The sequence below is a fragment of the Dendrobates tinctorius genome, unplaced genomic scaffold (genome assembly GCF_039654945.1).
Source record: "Dendrobates tinctorius isolate UK_male_01 unplaced genomic scaffold, ASM3965494v1 ptg000370l, whole genome shotgun sequence".
Classification (NCBI taxonomy): domain Eukaryota; kingdom Metazoa; phylum Chordata; class Amphibia; order Anura; family Dendrobatidae; genus Dendrobates; species Dendrobates tinctorius.
In genome coordinates, this window is record NW_027362036.1 from 383,914 (window position 1) to 400,894 (window position 16,981).

The following is a 16,981-nucleotide window of genomic DNA, read 5'->3' on the forward strand; positions in this document are numbered from 1 at the left end:
GGATCAGCAGTCAGTATCACACAGGATAGGATTAGATACACGGATCAGCAGTCAGTATCACACAGGATAGGATTAGATACACAGCTGAGCAGTCAGTAACACACAGGATAGGATTAGATACACGGCTCAGCAGTCAGTATCACACAGGATAGGATTAGATGCACAGCTCAGCAGTCAGTATCACACAGGACAGGATTAGATACATGGCTCAGCAGTCAGTATCACACAGGATAGGATTAGATACACGGCTGAGCAGTCAGTAACACACGATAGGAATAGATACACTTCTCAGCAAAAAGTATCACACAGGAGAGGATTAGATACACGGCTCAGCAGTCAGTATCACACAGGATAGGATTAGATACACGGCTGAGCAGTCAGTAACACACAATAGGATTAGATACACTGCTCAGCAGAATGTATTACACAGGACAGGATTAGATACACGGCTCAGCAGTCAGTATCACACAGGATAGGATTAGATACACGGCTCAGCAGTCAGTATCACACAGGATAGGAATAGATACACGGCTCAGCAGTCAGTATCAAACAGGATAGGATTAGATACACAGCTGAGCAGTCAGTAACACACAGGATAGGATTAGATACACGGATCAGCAGTCAGTATCACACAGGATAGGATTAGATACACGGATCAGCAGTCAGTATCACACAGGATAGGATTAGATACACAGCTGAGCAGTCAGTAACACACAGGATAGGATTAGATACACGGCTCAGCAGTCAGTATCACACAGGATAGGATTAGATACATGGCTGAGCAGTCAGTAACACTCGATAGGATTAGATACACAGCTCAGCAGAAAGTATCACACAGGATAGGATTAGATGCACAGCTCAGCAGTCAGTATCACACAGGATAGGATTAGATACATGGCTCAGCAGTCAGTATCACACAGGATAGGATTAGATACACGGCTGAGCAGTCAGTAACACATGATAGGATTAGATACACAGCTCAGCAGAAAGTATCACACAGGACAGGATTAGATACACAGCTCAGCAGACAGTATCACACAGGATAGGATTAGATACATGGCTCAGCAGTCAGTATCACACAGGATAGGATTAGATACACAGCTGAGCAGTCAGTAACATACAGGATAGGATTAGATACACGGCTCAGCAGTCAGTATCACACAGGATAGGATTAGATACACGGCTGAGCAGTCAGTAACACTCGATAGGATTAGATACACAGCTCAGCAGAAAGTATCACACAGGATAGGATTAGATACATGGCTCAGCAGTCAGTATCACACAGGATAGGATTAGATACACGGCTGAGCAGTCAGTAACACACGATAGGAATAGATACACTTCTCAGCAAAAAGTATCACACAGGAGAGGATTAGATACACGGCTCAGCAGTCAGTATCACACAGGATAGGATTAGATACACGGCTGAGCAGTCAGTAACACACGATAGGATTAGATACACTGCTCAGCAGAATGTATTACACAGGACAGGATTAGATACACGGCTCAGCAGTCAGTATCACACAGGATAGGATTAGATACATGGCTGAGCAGTCAGTAACACACGATAGGATTAGATACACTGCTCAGCAGAATGTATCACACAGGAGAGGATACTTGGGTAATCGTTTGGTTAATTTGTGTTACAATTCTGTAGTGTTGAATATATGATGTGAAATGTTTTTATGTGCAATATAATCATTATAATTTGTTATAACTAACCTCAGTTGGTTACTATGCCCAGGCAACACCGGGCTCTTCAGCTAGTAAATTAATAAAATGTTCATGATAATATTTATTTTATTGAGCTATTTCATGACAATAAAGCACTGGGCATGTCTACATCTTGCAGGAAATCAACATTCCAGGCTCACAATCCAGCAATCCACTAATACACTTGGTGCCAAGATTCACAGCATAATAACTGGCTTCACTGTCATGATGCCAATACTTGCTATTGCTTTTTAAAAGACAGGACTCAGACTACACTTCCACTGTTAAAATGGACTTATTCTAATGTAAGCCAAAGGCTTGTTACTGCATCTCCTTATGGCACAATTGGCTTAGTTAACATAAACATACTGTCTAATTCATTAAGTATAGGTGCATGTTATCGCCTGGAATAATGACAAATACTTAAGATTAAATCTGGGATAAACTATGTGGACAAAAGTAATGAGACAACCATATACGAGTCATGATCCCTTGAGTTAGTGTTCTGTGGTCAGCTTCTCTTTCTGCCAAGCCACACTTTTTCTGTGGGTGTTTGGGTTCTGCTGTACTTGGCCCTCGGCCCTGGTGTTCCCTGCCCCTGCATTACATCTACCTTTAAACCCTTAATGACCAGAGGTTTTTTTGTTTTTGCACTTTGATATTTTTGCTCCCCTTCTTCACAGAGCCATAATTTTTTTTATTTTTTTGGTCAAAATGGCCATGCGAGGGCTTGTTTTTTGTTGGATGAGCTGTACTTTTGAATGGCACCATTTGTTTTAACATATCATGTACTGGAAAATGGGACAAATAATCCAAGTGCGGTGAAATTGAAAAAAAAGTGCAATCCCATAGTTGTATTTTTTTGTTTTCTTTTTTACCAAGTTCACTAAATGTTAAAACTAGCCTGCTATTATGATTCTCCAGGACTTTCCAAGTTCATAGACACCAAACATGTCTAGGTTCTTTTAAATTTAAGTGGTGAAAAAAAAATTCGCAAATTTGTTAAAAAAAAATTGTGCCATTTTCCGATACCCATAGCATCTCCATTTTTTGTGATATGGGGTTTGGTGAGGGCTTTTGATCAGCCATTATTGCATTTTGATGCAATGTTGCGGAGCCCAAAAAATGTAATTCTACCGTTTTGACTTTTTTCTTGTTACGCCGTTTAATGATTGGGTTAATTCTTTTTTTATATTGATAGATCGGGCTATTCTGAACTCAACAATACCAAATATGTGTATATTTCATTTTGTTATTGTTTTATTTTGAATGGGGGAAAAGGCGGTAATTTGAACTTTTATATTTTTATATAATTTTGAAAACTTTTTTTTTACTTATTGCATGCTTCAATAGTCTCCATGGGAGACTAGAAGCTGCAGTACTTTGACCTCCACCTGGCGGTGCTCATAGTAATCTGGTTATGACATCCATAGAGATCTGCTGGAGACCTCTGGTTGTCATGCCGATGGGCGGGTTTAGTGACGCGCTTCCAGTAAATGAGAGTTAAATGCTGCTTTTAGAGATTGACTGCAGCCTTTAACTATTTAACAGCTGTGGGTGGATTGTGGTTCCACCCGTGGCTCTTGCAGGCACATGTCAGCTGTATAGATCCACTGTCATGTGCCTGGAAAGGTGCAGGCTCAGTGCCAGAGCCCGTATCAAACAGGAGGAGTCTGACATTGGCGTACTATTATGCCGATGTCAAAAAGGGCTTAATGACATCCAAATCTAAATTCATAGGTATTAATTTGGAGTTGATCCCCTATTACTCCTATAGCAGCTTCCACTCTTCTGTGAAGGCTTTCTACATGATTTTGGAGTGTCTGTGAGAATTTTTTCCTATTTATCCCACTAAAAAAATTTGTGAAGTCAGAGTCTGATGTTGAATGAGAGGTTCTGGCTTGCAATCTCTCTTTCACTTCATCAGAAAGATGTTCAATGGAGTTGAAGTCAGACTCTGTGCACCAGTCACGTTCTTTCACATCAAACTTACCCAATTGTGTCTTTATAGACCTTGTTTTGTGCACATGGACACAGTCATGCTGGAACAGAAAAGAACCTTCCCCAAACTGTTCCCACAAAGTTGGAAACATATGATTGTACAAATTGTCTTGGTATGGCATGTTGAATCATTAAGATTCCCTTTTCTGGAACTAAGGGGCCTAGGTAAACACTTTTAAAAGAGCATTATTCCTGTCTAATAAACTTTACAGTCGGCACAATTCTACCACACAGGAAACACGTTCTCCTGGTATTTACCAAATCCAGACTTGCTCATCAGACTATCAGATAGAGAAGAGTGATTTGCCACTCCACAGAACATGTTTACAACACTTAGTTCAATGCTTGGTATTCTCCTTGGTGAGGTAAGTCTTGCAAACAGCTGTGTGTCCTTGGAAACCCATGCAATGAAGCTCCCATCACATGGATTCTGTGCAGACATTAAAAGCCAGATGACGTTTGGACTCGGCAGCCATTGGGTCAGCAGAGTGTTAGCGACTTATGTATTACTAGCTGAAGAGCCTGGCGTTGCCTGGGCATAGTAATCAACTGAGGTTAGTTATAACAAATTATAATGATTATATTGCACATAAAAACATTTCACATCATATATTCAACACTACAGATTTGCAACACAAGTTAACTAAACGATTACCCAAGTATCCTCTCCTGTGTGATACTTTCTGCTGAGCTGTGCATCTAATCCTATCATGTGTTACTGACTGCTCAGCCGTGTATCTAATCCTATCCTGTGTGTTACTGACTGCTCAGCCGTGTGTGTATCTAATCCTATCCTGTGTGATACTGACTGCTGAGCTGTGTATCTAATCCTCTCCTGTGTGATACTGACTGCTGATCCGTGTATCTAATCCTATCCTGTGTGATACTGACTGCTGAGCCGTGTATCTAATCCTATTCTGTGTGATACTGTCTGCTGAGCTGTGTATCTAATAGACGATAACACCATAGAAATGATAAGAATAATAGGCCTTAGTTACCACAACTGTCTACAAAGAAAACAGTTGCTGATAGCAACCAATCACAGCTCATTTTTCATCTTTTAAACAGCTCTGGGACAGCTTGGCGAGTTTTGAGTGGCGACTTTTGTGTTTCGACTTTTATGTGGCGAGGTTGGTGTATGTGTGGTGAAATGTGTGCTGAGGGTGGTATATGTGTTGAAGCACGTGGTAGTGTGTGGCGCATTTTGTGTGTGTGTTCATATCCCCGTGTGTGGTGAGTATCCCATGTCAGGGCCCCACCTTAGCAACTGTACGGTATATACTCTTGGCACCATCGCTCTCATTCTTTAAGTCCCCCTTGTTCACATCTGGCAGTTGTCAATTTGCCTCCAACACTTTTACTTTAACTTTTTCCCCGTTATGTAGATAAGGGCAAAATTGTTTGGTGAATTGGAACGCGCGGGGTTAAAATTTCGCCTCACAACATAGCCTATGACGCTCTCGGGGTCCAGACGTGTGACTGTGCTAAATTATGTGGCTGTAGCTGCGACAGTGCGGATGCCAATCCCGGACATACACACACACATTGAGCTTTATATATTAGATGAGCTTCAGGTCTTGGTGGTCACACTTGGTCTCTACTTTGTGGATGAGTTGCTGTGGGTCCTAAACCTTTGTACTTTTCAAAAATACGACTCACAGTTGATTGTGGAATATTAAGAAGTGAAGAAATTTCACAAACTGACTTGTTACACCAGTAACATTCTATTACAAGAGCACACTGCAATTCATTGAGTGCTTTAGATAGACTTATTCTCGAATAAGGCGAGGGACTGGGTTTTATGTATCTTTTGACAATGGGACTGAACATAAAACAGATTTCAATTATATAGAAGAGGGTCCCAATACTTTTGTCTATATAGAACTGTACAGGGCCCTTTTCAACAATTTCATATATATTTACCCCTAGAAGAATTTCTTAGCACATGGGATCAGCAATTTGCAGCATTACATTTGTTGTGAATCTATATCTCCCAGCATATGCCTGAGGTTGTCTGGGTGTGCTGAGAATTGTAGTTACACAACACCTGGAAAGAGATCCCTGGCTTGGAATATCTCACTGGAATATTGCGCTGTATAGAGGCACTAAACTCCAAAGTTTAGTGCCATAAGGACTCACATTTTTACATGGTTTCTATTAACTAAAATATGCTTATCTCATTGCTTTCAATGCATTTATATTATTGATCTCCTGAAGAAATTCTTATACTTATTAATCACATTTACAGTCATATTGTTTGACCTCAGCACTGAAGTGGTTAATATTGTAAAAATTCCTGCAGACTAATCCATGTGTCTATAAAAAGTAATGTATCATTATCGATAACGCGATCTGTACTGCATATATAGGTCCCAGAACATAGACGGGGGTCTGAGGAAATGTAGAGACATCAGGTGACTGCGTTACCGGTGAGTCACACGGTGTTGTCATCGGACTGTTTGTTTTATTCTGGTAGTCATGGTGAAGGCGAGCTCCATAGCAGAGTACATTGTGACCTTTGTCACCACCAATAAAGCTCACAGGACGATACAGTACATTTATATAGATTAGCTAAACAATCAGGGAGCTCGTGCCGTGTACGCAGACAATTTGGTAAGAAAAACATGGCAAAGGTTCATATAGTTCAACCCTCGTCAGATTCAGTGACAGCGCACATTATTAGTATTAAATCAGAACTACAGTAATAATCCCAATGTGAGAAGAGAATTACCTTTGTAGTCACAACTGGCCTCCTAATGGAGATGTTGGTATGACACAACCAAAAAATATTCATAGGATTGCCAAAAACTTGGATAAGTAAAACTAACAATAGTCACATTGAAAATAAAGATGGAATGCATTTAAATGGGTTCTCCGGTCACAGTATATTGAAGACCTGTCCTTAGCAATTCCCATTAATAAAGAAAACCTAAATAATATGGTTAAAGTAAACAATACATGTAAAGTATAAAATGAACCACTATGATAGTGGGCAATACATATATAAAAAGTTGGTTTATATACAGTTGTGCTCAAAAGTTTACCTACCACGGCAGAATTTTTGCTTTCTTGGCCTTTTTTCAGAAAATATGAATAACACCAAAACTTTTTCTCCACTCATGGTTATTGGTTGAGTGAAGAACTTTATTGTCAAACTACAGTGTTTTCCCTTTTTAAATCATAATGACAACCCAAAACATCCAAATGACCCTGATCAAAAGTTCACATACCCTGGTGGTTTTGGCCTGATAACACGCACAGAAGTTGGCACAAATAGGTTTGAATGGCTAGTAAAGGTAATATCCTCACCGATGACCTGTTTGCTTGTAATCAGTGTGTGTGCATAAAAGCTGAGTGAGCTTCTGGGATACAGACAGACTCTTGCATCTTTCATCCAGCCACTGACGTTTCTGAATTATGAGTCATAGGGAAAGCAAAAGAATTGTCAATGGATCTACAGGAAAAGATAGTTGAACTGTATAAAACAGGAAGGGGATGCAAAAAGATATTCAAGGAATTGATAATGCCAGTCATCAGCATTCAAACTGTGATTAACAAATGGAAAATCAGGGGCTCTGTAAAAACAAAACCATGGTCAGGTAGGCCAACTAAAATTTCATCCACAACAGCCAGTAAAGTTGTTCGGGATGCAAACAAAAACCCACAAATAACATGAGATAAAATATTGGACTCTCTGAAAGCTAGCAGTGTGCAATATGCACAATAAGGAGGCACTAGAAGAAAAATGGGCTACATGGTCGAGTCGTCAGAAGAAAGCCATTACTGCGCAAATGCCACAAAGTATCTCGCCTACAATACGCAAAACAGCACAGATGAAATAGAAGAAAAATGAAGGTTCTTAGCGCACAAATTGGCCAATTCATGTATGCCCATCAACCACGGCAAGGTGACTACCATTGGCCTTGCAGGTGCCATTATCAGCTCTACCTGCCCATAAATTGTAGGCTTAGCCCGGTAGTGACATGTTTGTCCAAAATTGTAGGCTGGTGGCCAAGAAGTGGCTTATATTTTAGAGCAGGGACCCATCAGAGGGAGGTCACCTTGCCATGGTTGATGGGCATACATGAACTGTCCAATTTGTGCGCTAAGAACCTTCATTTTTCATCTATTACTGTAAGGAAAAATAAAAATTTTTGAGAAATTTTTGGGAATATTTTGAGAAGTATAATCTAAATTGAATGTTTTTAATGTTTTTCAGTGTTTTCACATGGCCTAGATTCATGTACATGTGCTGCTGTGTTCTTTTTTGTCTATATTTTGCAGTTTTCGCAGCTTGCACATGTTCACATTAGGAGGTGCTGATCTTTTTTTTGCTTTTACACACACATATATACAGTGTATATATATATATACATACAGTCATATGTAAAAGTTTGGGCACCCCTATTAATGTTAACCTTTTTTCTTTATAACAATTTTGGTTTTTGCAACAGGTATTTCAGTTTCATATATCTAATAACTGATGGACTCAGTTATATTTCTGGATTCAAATGAGGTTTATTGTACTAACAGAAAATGTGCAATCTGCATTTAAACAAAATTTGACCGGTGCAAAAGTATGGGCACCCTTATCATTTTCTTGATTTGAACACTCCTAACTACTTTTTACTGACTTCCTGAAGCACTAAATTGGTTTTGTAACCTCATTGAGCTTTGAACTTCATAGCCAGGTGTATCAAATCATGAGAAAAGGTATTTAAAGTGGCCACTTGCAAGTAGTTCTCCTATTTGATTCTCCTATGAAGAGTGGCATCATGGGCTCCTCAAAACAACTCTCAAATGATCTGAAGACAAAGATTATTCAACATAGCTTTTCAGGGGAAGGATACAAAAAGTTGTCTCAGAGATTTAACCAGTCAGTTTCCACTGTGAGGAACATAGTAAGGAAATGGAAGAACACAGGTACAGTTCTTGTTAAGACCAGAAGTGGCAGGCCAAGAAAAATATCAGAAAGGCAGAGAAGAAGAATGGTGAGAACAGTCAAGGACAATCCAAAGACCACCTCCAAAGACCTGCAGCATCATCTTGCTGCAGATGGTGTCACTGTGCATCGGTCAACAGTACAGCGCATGCATAATGCCTTTTTGTATGACCAAACAACTCAATCTTTGTTTCATCAGTTCACAGGACCTTCTTCCAAAATGTAACTGGCTTGTCCAAATGTGCTTTTGCATACCTCAGGCGACTCTGTTTGTGGCGTGCTTGCAGAAACGGCTTCTTTCGCATCACTCTCCCATACAGCTTCTCCTTGTGCAAAGTGCGCTGTATTGTTGACCGATGCACAGTGACACCATCTGCAGCAAGATGATGCTGCAGGTCTTTGGAGGTGGTCTGTGGATTGTCCTTGACTGTTCTCACCATTCTTCTTCTCTGCCTTTCTGATATTTTTCTTGGCCTGCCACTTCTGGGCTTAACAAGAACTGTACCTATGTTCTTCCATTTCCTTACTATGTTCCTCACAGTGGAAACTGACTGGTTAAATCTCTGAGACAACTTTTTGTATCCTTCCCCTGAAAAGCTATGTTGAATAATCTTTGTTTTCAGATCATTTGAGAGTTGTTTTGAGGAGCCCATGATGCCACTCTTCATAGGAGAATCAAATAGGAGAACTACTTGCAAGTGGCCACTTTAAATACCTTTTCTCATGATTTGATACACCTGGCTATGAAGTTCAAAGCTCAATGAGGTTACAAAACCAATTTAGTGCTTCAGGAAGTCAGTAAAAAGTAGTTAGGAGTGTTCAAATCAAGAAAATGATAAGGGTGCCCATACTTTTGCACCGGTCAAATTTTGTTTAAATGCAGATTGCACATTTTCTGTTAGTACAATAAACCTCATTTGAATCCAGAAATATAACTGAGTCCATCAGTTATTAGATATATGAAACTGAAATACCTGTTGCAAAAACCAAAATTGTTATAAAGAAAAAAGGTTAACATTAATAGGGGTGCCCAAACTTTTACATATGACTGTATATATATATGCACATATTTTCCAACAAACTTAATCATGATCAAAGTGTACAGTCAATGGAATGTTTGGAATGTTCTTAGTCATTGCTTAACCCCTTAGTGACCCAGCCAATTTTGACCTTAACGATCAAGCCAAATTTGTGAAATTTGAGCAGCGTCACTTTATGTGGTAATAACTCTGGAATGAGTCAGCGGATCCCACTGATTCTGAGATTGCTTTCTCATAACATATTGTACTTCATAATAGTGGTAACATTTCTTCGATATTACTTGTATTTATTTGAAAAAACATCGGAAATTTGGCAAAAATTTTAAAAATTTGTCAATTATAAAACTTTCAATTCTTATGCCCTTAAATCAGAACTAAAAGGTAAAAAATAAACTGCAAATAATGCATAAAGGTAATAATAATAATAAGGGTGTTTAGTAAACATAATTTTGATCAAAATAATGTACAAGCCATCCCGCCACGTCATGGCAACCCTCGTGGGACAGTCCCTACTCTAGTATTTAAAACCTTTTCACTTGCCAAGTGGCGTAAATGTGAACAAGGGTCGAGCGGCTGAACCACTAGTAACAGCTTAGGCCAGACTGGATGGCTTTCCCAGCTCAGAAAAAGGGCGGTCACACCCATATATGCACTGAATGCACAATGAAATAAATAAAAAACAAATCTGAACTGAGAAAGTAAATTAATGTGTATGCACAATGTAAGTGCATATTAACACATGACCATTAACCAGAAAAAGCAAAAAGCAAAAAACACACAAATATCCTGAACTAAAAGGTAAAAAATAAACTGCAAATAATGCATAAAGGTAATAATAATAATAAGGGTGTTTAGTAAACATAATTTTGATCAAAATAATGTACAAGCCATCCCGCCACGTCACGGCAACCCTTGTGGGACAGTCCCTACTCTAGTATTTAAAACCTTTTCACTTGCCAAGTGGCGTGAATGTGAACAAGGGTCGAGCGGCTGAACCACTAGTAACAGCTTAGGCCAGACAGGATGGTCAAACAAAATAGTTAGTAAAAAACATTTCTGACATGCTTACTTTACATCGGCATCATTTTTGAAACATAATTTTTTTTTCTAGGAAGTTATATGGGTTAAAAGTTGATCAGAGATTTCTAATTTTTTCATCAAAATTTACAAAACCATTTTTTTAGGGACCACCTCACATTTGAAGTGACTTTGTGGGGTCTATATGACAGAAAATACCCAAAAGTGACACCATTCTAAAAACTGAACATCTCAAATTACTTAAAACCTTATTCAAAAAGTTTATGATCCCTTCGATGCTTCACAGGAACTAAAGCAATGTGAAAGGAAACAAATAACATTTAACTTATTTTCACAAAAATTTTACTGTAGCTTTAAATTTATTTTCACAAGGGTAACAGGAGAAAGTGGACCTTAAAATTTGTTGTGCAATTTCTCCTAAGTATGCCGATACCCCATTTATGGGGGAAATCAACTGCTTGGGTGCACAGCAGATTTAGGATGGGAAGTAGCACTGTCTGATTTTTTTTAACACAAAAATTGGTGTAATCGAGAGCAGACGCCATGTCGCACTTGGAAAGCCCCTGATGTGCCTAAACAGTGGAAACTCCACACAAGTGACACCATTTTTTAAATTAGACCTCTCAAGTAATGTATCTAGATGTATGGTCAGCACCTTCAACCACCATGTACTTCACAGAAGGTTATAACGTAGAGCTACAAAAATAAAAAATCACATTTTACCCACAAAAATACATTTTAACCTCATTTTTTTATTTTCACAAGGGAAACCGGAGAAAATGGACCCCAAAATATGCTGTGGAACTTCTCCAGACTACCCCATTACCCCATATATGGGGGAATACTACTATTTGGACGCATGGCAAGATTCAGAAAGGAGGGAGCACCGTTTGACTTTTTGAATGCTGATGTGGAGGAAAATTACTGTTTGGGTGTACGGCAGGGATCGGAAAGGAAGGAGTCTCGCTTTGGAATGCAGATTTTGATGGAATCATCTGCAGGAGTCATGTCACGTTTGGAGAGCCCCTTATGTGCCTAAACAGTGAAACTCCCTCACAAGTTACCCCATTTTGGAAACTAAGCCCCTCAAGAATTTTATCCAGGGGTATACTGAGCATTCTGAACCCACAGATACTACACAGAATTTGATAACATTAGGTCGTCATATTGAAGATTTTCATTTTTTTCCCGAAAATGTTGTTTTCTCCCTAAATTTTGTCATTTTCACTATGGATAATAGTAGAAAACGGACTCCATAATGTATTGTGCAATTTATTACGAACGTGACTATACCCCATATGTGGTCAAAAACTTATGCTTGGGCACATGGTAGGGCTAGGAAAGAGCGCTATTTGCCTGGGATAGATTGTGAATACCATGTCGATATGAAGAGCCCATGTGAAAACAGCAGAAACCCCCCACAAGTGACCCCATTTTGGAAATAAACCAGACATGTAATGAGTATTTTGAATCCATAGGTGCATCACAAAAATGTAGAACATTGAGACGTGGAAATATGACATTTTAGTGGTAAAAATTTAATTTTTGTATTTGCTGCAAATGTGTACACAAGAGTTAATAGCTGAAACCAGACCCCACAATTTCTTGCGCAATTTCTCCCGAACGCAATGCTGTCCCATATGTTGTCAGAAATTACTGTTTAGCCACATGTCAGGGATTAGAAGGAAGGAGTGCTATTTGGCTTTTGGTGCACAGGTTTTGCAGAATAGTTTGTGAGCGACATTTGTGGAGCCCCTAAGGTGGCAGAACAGCAGAAAAACCTGAAAAGTGACCCCATTGTAGAAACTGCACCTCTCAATGATTTGATCTACGGCTGCAGTGTCTATTTTGTAACATCCAAGCCAGGCTTTTTTCTAGAGAATTGAAATCTGCCAGTCCAGTACCCATACTTTGTGCCCTGCACAGTGTAGTGCCCCCATACATTGTGCCCAGCTTGTGCTTCTTGCAATATGCACCTATAAAATAAGTGCCTTCTCTCCTTTACAATAATGTTAAACATGTGGCCGCTTACTGAGGTTTAGGCACAGTGAGGCTCAGAAGAAGGGGGCCTTTCAATTTGGAGCACAGATTTCACTGGATTTTATTTGAGGGGGCGGGAATCATTTTGCTTTTTCCGAGACTTTGTTCTACCAGTAACTTGGGAATCCCCTAAAGTTCCAGTGACAGATGATGGAACTTAGTGGGGGCTTGTTTTGTATGGGATAAATTAGGGTGTTTTTATTGGCAACATTTTGGGGTACACTATAATTTTTGATCATTTCCAGAATAAGGCTGAAATCACATTCTTGTGTTCTACAATGAGAACTTGTGTCGGTGTTTCCATGTAAATCCCACAAAAATGAGATTCAAATGAAGCCCCCAATGGAACCACCCATCATCACGAGGCAGATGAAAACACTTTGTTCTCCATTTACCATCTTCTCCAGTGGCATCTATCTTTTTAGGCGTGCACAGATCTGTGGTCGCCCACACTTGTGCGTTATAAAGACGCTTAAAATGATCGGACACTGTTGGAACAAATATAGGCCCAAAATGACTCTGCTTACCTTATAAGTGAGGGATTCCATCCTGGGTTTTGTCTGAATGAAGGTTTTGGGGAATTTACATGGAAACCCCGATTTAAGCGCTCAACGGAGAGGGCAGGATAAGTGTAAGCTAAGCCTTATTTCAATTTCTTTGGGAGGCAGAATGAACAAATAGCAGTACAAGAATAGTTATTATTATTTTTGCGAAGCTCACCATGCAGTAAAAGTGATAAGGCGGATTTATTCTTTGGGTTGGTGAGATTCCAGCAATATCAGATTTATACATTTTTTTTAAGGTTTTGCTGCTATCACTCAGTAAAAATGCTTTCCTGTAAAAAGTATTTTTTGTCACCATATTCTGAGAGCTGTAACTTTTTTATTGTTTGGTGAACAGAGCTGTATGAGGGCTTATTTTTTGCGGGACGAGTACACAGATTTTTTTTCGGTACCATTTTGGGTCACATAACTTTTTATCTCTTTCTATTCAGATTTTTCAGACACAGAATAAACAAAAACCTGCAGTTTAGTTATTGTTTTTATTCTATTTTTTTTGCGTCATTCACCGTGCGGTAAAAATGATAAGTCCAATTTGTTCATTGGGTCGGTACAATTTCAGCGATACCAAACTTATATTTTTTTTATACTTTTTATACTCTTTTCTTTTACAGTCTAAAAACAATATTTTACAAAAATGAATTTGTTTTTGCATCGTCATATTCTGAGAGCTGTAACTTTTTTAAATTTTTTGGGGGTTTCTTTTTTACAGGACAATTTGGTATTTTAATTTGCACCATTTTTACGACTTTTTGATTGCTTTTATTCACTTTATTGTGAGGCAGTATGATGAAAAAGCAACATTTTTGGCATGTTTTTTATTTTTTTACAGCGTTCACCAAACGAAATAAATAATGTGCCAGTTTTATAGAGAGGTTTGTTACGGACGCGGTGATACCAATTATGTGTACTTTTTTTGTTTATTTTTGCTTTATCAAAACTGATTTTAGTGATACCAAATATAACAGAAATCATGGAAAGTCTACTCCTAAGGCAGATAGATGAAGCTGCAATCCATAATCAGGTCCTTCTTGTTATGTGGGACTTTAACTACCCGGATATTAACTGGGAAACAGAGAACTGCGAAACCCATAAAGGCAACAGGTTTCTGCTAAAAACCAAGAAAAATTATCTTTCACAGTTGGTGCAGAATCCAACCAGAGGAGCAGCACTTTTAGACCTAATAGTATCTAATAGACCTTGCAGAATAACAAATCTGCAGGTTGTTGGGCATCTAGGAAATACTGACCACAATATTGTACAGTTTCACTTGTCTTTCGCTAGGGGGACTTGTAAGGGACTCACAAAAATACTGAACTTTAGGAAGGAAAGAAACAAAATCAGGGGTGCACAAATCAGCGCTCTCTTTGCACCAGGACATGATGGGTATGTACACACAATGATATTTCTCTTCTCCTTCGTTTGGGCATCTGTGCAATAGACATAACACTTAGTGCTGAACCTTTTTTTTTTTCTCTCTGCCTGTATTGTACTGCACTCGCTACTGTGGGGACGCTGGTTTGGTGGTGATGTTTTATTGCCCCCCTTATGATATGCTGCATTTTCAGATTATATTGTTCACAGCGAATTAGATATCAGTGGGGGTCATTCTCGTTGCCACAGCACTATAGATTCATACTGCCAGAGTCTAGTGCAATATACTTCTGTGGATTAACTCTTTTCAGTGCAGATTCCCCAGCACTTTTTACTTGCACTAATTCATTTCCCTTACAAAGGGCCAGAGTGCTTTTCACATGATTACAAATTTATTTGTTGCTGATTTGTCTGTTTTAGTGGGCTCCGGTCATTCATTTATTGCCTTTTTATTATACTATCATGATTGTTCTGTTAGGCCGGGGTCACACTAACCGACGCAAAATACGGTCCGTAGTTTAGATGCGCAATACGGATGAATGGCCCCTAAATAGTGCTCCGTATGTCATCCGTAAGCAAGGTGTGGTCGCGTATTTTGCGCATGTCAGCATCCGTATGTGATCTGTATGTAATCCGTATGGCATCCGTATGGCGAGATTTTCTCGCAGGCTTGCAAAATGGACATTTAACGGTTTTGAGGCCTGCTAACTATTTAAATCATTAGCCTGCACCCTTTTTATTGCCTCAGAAACAGGTGGCTGCCTCCATTCTGTCCATTTGTGACCTTGCCTTCACTAGGTATGTTGCTGTTGTATGTGCAACATGGCAGACAGTCTGACTTTCAACACAACTGAGCAGGTTCTCTTCAACTGGCTTTTGTCACGCTGCTTTGGTCAACCATACCCAGTGATAGTGGAACCGCGGAGGAGGAGACGCATGTGAGTCCATCCACTTTTAAGGCAACGACTCACAAGAAGTCATTTTCACCGCCTCTATTCTTCTCTGCGGGAGCAGCCGGCTAAATTCTACCAATACTGTCGCATGAGCCTTGCAACATTTGATCTACTCTTGGAGACAGTGCGCCCTGGGATAACCTTTCAGGACACAAGGATGCGCAAAGCTATATCTGCAGAGGAGCGACTTCTACTCACATTACGGTATGTACTACACAAACACATTCTCTATGTTGATGATGTGTTGCCCAAAGTATGTATTTTTTGCTTCATGGACTAATTTTAATGCCCTCATCTTATTCCAGATATGTTGAAGCTTACAGACCAGAATGTTATGTGTAAGATGTACTGAATATCACTTAGTCATTGTGCAACAAAATATGTGTGTGTTATTAGATGTGAATTCATAACAAGTTTTATCTGTACTTTTTTTTGTTTAATTTGTGCATTCTAAAAGGTTCCTTTTCTGTTGTTCTTCAGCTTCCTGTCCACTGGCCTGTCTTATGCCGCCCTCCACCATGATTTCCTGATTGGAAGATCTACCATTTCTGGCATAGTCAGGTCGACATGTAGTCAAATATGGTCAAGACTACATCAACTCGTCATTCCCAAGCCCAAGATGGAAGACTGGTTGAGGATATCAAGGGACTTTGAGGAGGAATGCCAGTTTCCTAATTGTATTGGTGCCCTTGATGGCAAACATATCCGGGTGCGTAAGTCGCCAAACTCTGGCTCCCAATTCTTCAATTATAAACAGTACTTTTCTGTTGTATTGTTGGCTCTGGCTGACCCTCAATACAAGTTTATAATTGTTGACATTGGGGCCTATGGAAGGACAGGAGACTCTCGAGTCTTCAATACTTCCATTATGGCTCGGCGGCTACTCACCAACCAGTTGGATCTACCACCACCACCACGCCAGCTACCAGGCTCCACTCAAGAATCTGTCCCTTATATCCTTGTGGCAGATGAGGCTTTTCAGTTAACGCGCAATGTCATGAGGCCATATCCCCGGTGCAACCTTGACCACAGGCGCAGAATTTTTATCTTGCGCCTATCACGTGCTCGGTGACTGGTGGAGTGTTCCTTTGGCATTCTTTGTGCCAAATAGCGGGTACTCCAGTCTGCCATTCAGCTAAGTGAACAAAATGTTAATGAAGTAGTTAAAGCCTGTGTGGTTCTTGATAACTTCACCAGGATACATGATTGTTCCTCCTCTGGTGGTGTTGTGCGTGGGTTGGCCAATGTGCGTAGGGCGAGACCACCTATCAACCCTCAACGTAGACCGCTCTCTGGCCTCAAAGTGCGTGATATTTTCAC

The 16,981-nt window shown here is 39.7% G+C and overlaps 1 long non-coding RNA gene across 1 annotated transcript; it reads left to right on the forward strand.

The window, feature by feature from the left end:
• The first annotated feature begins 4,137 nt into the window (after positions 1–4,137).
• Positions 4,138–12,153, forward strand: LOC141075754 (uncharacterized). The gene is made up of 3 exons (XR_012227338.1): positions 4,138–4,268; positions 6,084–6,143; positions 11,500–12,153. It is a non-coding gene; the product is annotated as an uncharacterized lncRNA (long non-coding RNA).
• The last annotated feature ends 4,828 nt before the right edge of the window (positions 12,154–16,981 follow it).